This window comes from Apium graveolens, chromosome 9, assembly GCF_009905375.1.
Source record: "Apium graveolens cultivar Ventura chromosome 9, ASM990537v1, whole genome shotgun sequence".
NCBI lineage: Eukaryota > Viridiplantae > Streptophyta > Magnoliopsida > Apiales > Apiaceae > Apium > Apium graveolens.
Window position 1 is genome coordinate 61,266,196 of NC_133655.1, and position 4,415 is coordinate 61,270,610.

The 4,415-nt window shown below is 40.9% G+C and overlaps 1 pseudogene; it reads left to right on the top strand.

The window, feature by feature from the left end:
* The first annotated feature begins 3,967 nt into the window (after nucleotides 1-3,967).
* LOC141688104 (small nucleolar RNA R71) lies at nucleotides 3,968-4,082 on the top strand (annotated as a pseudogene).
* The last annotated feature ends 333 nt before the right edge of the window (nucleotides 4,083-4,415 follow it).

Below are 4,415 nucleotides of genomic sequence, written 5' to 3' on the forward strand. Positions count from 1 at the left end.
ACAACAGCTTAGATATCTTCAAAAAGTCCTTAATGAAACGCCGATAAAAACCCGCATGACCAAGAAAACTACGGATTCCTTTCACAGAAATAGGTGGTGGAAGATTTTCAATGACTCCCACCTTGGCTTTGTCCACCCCAAGACCCTTGCTAGAGACCTTATGCCCAAGAATAATGCCTTCACGCCCCATAAAGTGTCATGTTTCCCAATTGAGCACCAAATTAGTTTCCACACACCTTTTGAGCACCGCATGAAGATTATTCAAACATTCATCATACGAATGTCCAAAGACGGAGAAGTCGTCCATGAACACCTCGACATTATTTCCAATCATATCAGAGAATATAGCCATCATACATCTCTAAAAAGTGGCTGGTGCGCCACATAAGCCAAACAAAACTCTGCGAAAAACAAACATGCCAAATGGACAAGTGAAGGTAGTCTTTTCTTGATCCTCTGGTGCAATACATATCTGATTATACCCCGAATAATCATCCAGAGGAAAATAATACTCATGACCGGCCAACCTGTCAAGCATCTGATCAATAAATGGAAGAGGGAAGTGATCCTTCCTTGTGGCCTTGTTCAACTTTCTGTAATCCATGCATACCCTCATCCTGTGACTGTTCGAGTGGGGATGCGCAAGTTCTTCTCATTTGCTACCACAGTAATACCTCCTTTCTTAGGTACACAATGCACGGGGCTCACCCAAGAACTGTCAGAAATAGGATAAATGATTCTTGCATCCAGCCACTTCAGAATTTCTTTCTTCACCACTTCTTTCATGAGAGGATTAAGTCTTCGCTGTTGCTCAACAGTCGGCTTACTACCTTCCTCTAGCAGAATTTTATACATGCAGTATGAAGGGCTGATCCCTTTGATGTCTGCTATAGTCCATCCGATAGCCGATTTGAATTCTCTCAAGATCCTCAGGAGCTTGTCCTCCTCACTTCCTGAAAGGTCAGATGCAATAATAACAGGTAAAGTAGATGCATCACCTAAAAAAGCATACCTCAAGTGTTCAGGCAATGGTTTAAGCTCCAAGGTAGGTGCTTCCTCAATAGATGGTTTGAGCTTTCCTTCAGCATTTTTGAGGTCAGAAGTACCAAGAGATTCAAATGGCATTTCTAGCTTTCGCCTCCAAGAAAAAGCATTTAGATATTATAGTTGCTTATTGCCATCCTCATCCTCACTGTCAAAATCCCCCACTAAGGCTTTCTCTAATGCATCAGACATTAGCATATGATCAAGTTTTGATATAACCGCAGAATCAATCAAATCCACCTTTAAGCACTCCTCGTCTTCTGTAGGGAATTTCATCGCTTTGAATACATTGAATGTCACATCCTGATCCTGCACCCGCATAGTAAGTTCACCATTCTGCACATCTATCAAGGTACGACCTGTAGCCAAGAAAGGTCTCCCCAAGATTATGGGAATCTTCTTATCATCCTCGAAATCCAGAATAACAAAGTCTGCAGGAAAGAAGAGCTTATCCACCTTTACTAGCACATCCTCCACTATGCCTCATGGGTATGTAATAGAACGATCAGCCAATTGTAGAGACATGTAGGTGGGCTTTGGATCAGGCAAATTCAACTTTTTGAAGATCGACAACGGCATCAGATTGATGCTTGCTCCCAAATCACACAGGCACTTGTCAAAAGACAGCTTGCCAATGGTGCAAGGAATGGTGAAGCTACCTGGATCTTTAAGCTTTGGAGGTAACTTTTGTTGCAGCATAGCACTGCATTCTTCCGTTAGAGCAATGGTCTCAAGGTCATCCGGTTTCACCTTCCTTGAAAGAATACTGTTAGGAATATATGTATTAGTTTGATGATAAGTTAAGCAAAATACTTAAGTAGAAATCTAGTGTTTGTAGCCTCAACGGATAAGACCACTCTGGCTATCCGTTGATGGAGTAGCTTTACTTAGAAATAAGTTTAGTATTGTAGCACATTTCAGTTTCTGTATTTAAGTTAAAATTCTTAGAAGTTATGGGAAATTATAAGTCATGTTGACTACTAGTGGATATGTAAATAGGAGGGCTAATTGTAAATATTTCATGCCTTGTAATTTTGTATAAATGAAGTAGTATCAATTGATAAATTAAAGGTCTTCAACGGATGAGAAACAAAGCTTCAACGGATGTCTCTAAAGCTTCAATGGATAACATCCATCAACGGATGAATGCATCAACGGATAAATCTTCAACTGTTAATGCATCAACGGATAAAGTTTCAACTGATAAAGCCATCAACGGATGAAAGCTTCAACGGATGATTAGTTTAATAGCAGTTGACAGTGACAATTCATAAGCTGACAGAGGCACATGGGTTCACAGAGACAATTGGAATGTGGTAGCCTCATGGAGGAATCAAGAAAATGCAGCATTTCCATTCTGGTACAAACAAGGAAGTATTCAAAGATTCACAGATTATCCTAGATTGCTTTGGATAGAGAAATGAAGAAGAAACATGTGAAGAACTATTTTAAAATTGTAATTTATCTTTGTCTTCACTTGTAAACTTGTTGATATATAAACCAAGTTGCAGCTAGTAATTAGATATGAATTTTCCAGAGCTGTTTAGAAAAATATAGAGAGAAAATCATCTAGTTTGTACTAGGACGCAGCTGTGATCAATTCTTTGAATCACAGATTTTCTGAAATACAAATCTCTGGTGGAACAACAAATCCACCAGAAAAGTTTTTAAAGTCTTTGTGTTCTTTACATTTGTGTTTTAAATATACATCTGTCTGCACCTGCTCAAAGTAATTCACACACAACTATTCAAACACTTAGCCTTTGAAACTGCTCAAAACTTGAAAAAGTTTTGAGATTTACATTCAACCCCCCCTTCTGTAAATCTCATTGTTAGTTCTTTGGGAATAACAAATACTCTTCATAAATTTCGCATAACCAGGCATTTTCTCCAGAGCCTCAGCGAAAGGTATATTGATGTGAAGTTTCTTGAACACCTCCAAGAACATACCAAACTGCTTATCCAGCTTTTGTTATTGCAATCTCTCAGGGAAAGGTGATGGAGGATAGAGTTGTTTCTCCCCTATATTACCCTCACGCGGAGTGTGTACAACAGTAGTCTGCCTTGGTTCCGCCGCTTTCTCCCCTTGCTAAGCTTCTTCATCACTTACTTCAGCTTCCCCGTCTTTTGTTTTTCAGCATCAGCAACTTTTCCAGACCTTAAGGTAATAGCCTTGACTTGCTCTTTAGCTTCCTTCCTTCCTGGCACTTCAATATCTCTGGGAAGTGTGCCAGGTTGATGATTGAGCACTGCATTGGCCATTTGACCGATTTGATATTCCAAGGTCTTGATAGAAACCGCCTAACTTTTGCACAACAGCTTAAGTTCCTCAAAATCAGCACTAGAGGGTGGAGCAGCACCTCCTTGTTGAGGATATGATTGCCTTTGAGCATACTGTTGTGGTTGCTGGAATCCAGGTGGATTAAACTGTTTACTTATGCCTTGCTAATATGGTTGCTGAATAGCATTCTGATTATTACTCCAGCTGAAATTTGGATGATTTCTGTTGTTAGGATGATAAGTAGCTGGCACAGGCTGCTGCGGTCGCTGATAATTATTCACATACCGAACAGATTCATTAATAAGAGAACACTGATCCGTAGCATGAGAACCTGCACAAAGCTCACAGACCATAGCTATCTGATTGACTCCATAGGTGGCTAAAGAATTGACCTTCATAGACAGCGCTTGGAGCTGTGCTGCAATAGCTGTAGCTGCATCAACATCCAGAATACCTGTTACCTTCCCAGGTATCATCCTTTGAGTTGGGTTTTGATGCTCATTTGCAGCCATCGTCTTAATCAGATTATAAGCCTCGGTATAGCTTTTGGACCACAAGGCGCCTCCAGCTGCTGCATCGAGCATGGGCCGAGATTGGGCCACCAAACCATTATAGAAACCAGTGATCACCATCCAATCAGGCATACCATGATGTGGACACTTTCTCAACATCTCCTTGTAGCGCTCCCAAGCTTCGCACATGGATTCTGTAGGTTGCTGCGCAAACTGAGTAAGAGCACTCTTCATAGCTGCAGTCTTCGCCATTGGATAAAACTTCACAAGAAACTTTTGCGCAAGATCTTGCCAAGTAGTGATGGACCCAGCTGGTTCAGAATGTAACCAGTCCTTAGCTTTATCCCTCAGTGAGAATGGGAAAAGCCTCAGCTTGATAGCCTCATAAGTCACACCATTATATTTGAAAGTACTACAGATCTCGACAAAATTCCTTATGTGCATGTTGGGGTCTTCAGTCGCACCACCTCCGAAAGAAACGGAATTCTGCACCATCTGAATAGTGCCCGGCTTGATTTCAAAGTTATTGGCCTCAATAGCCGGGTGCATGATGCTAGACTGAATGTCATCAATTTTAG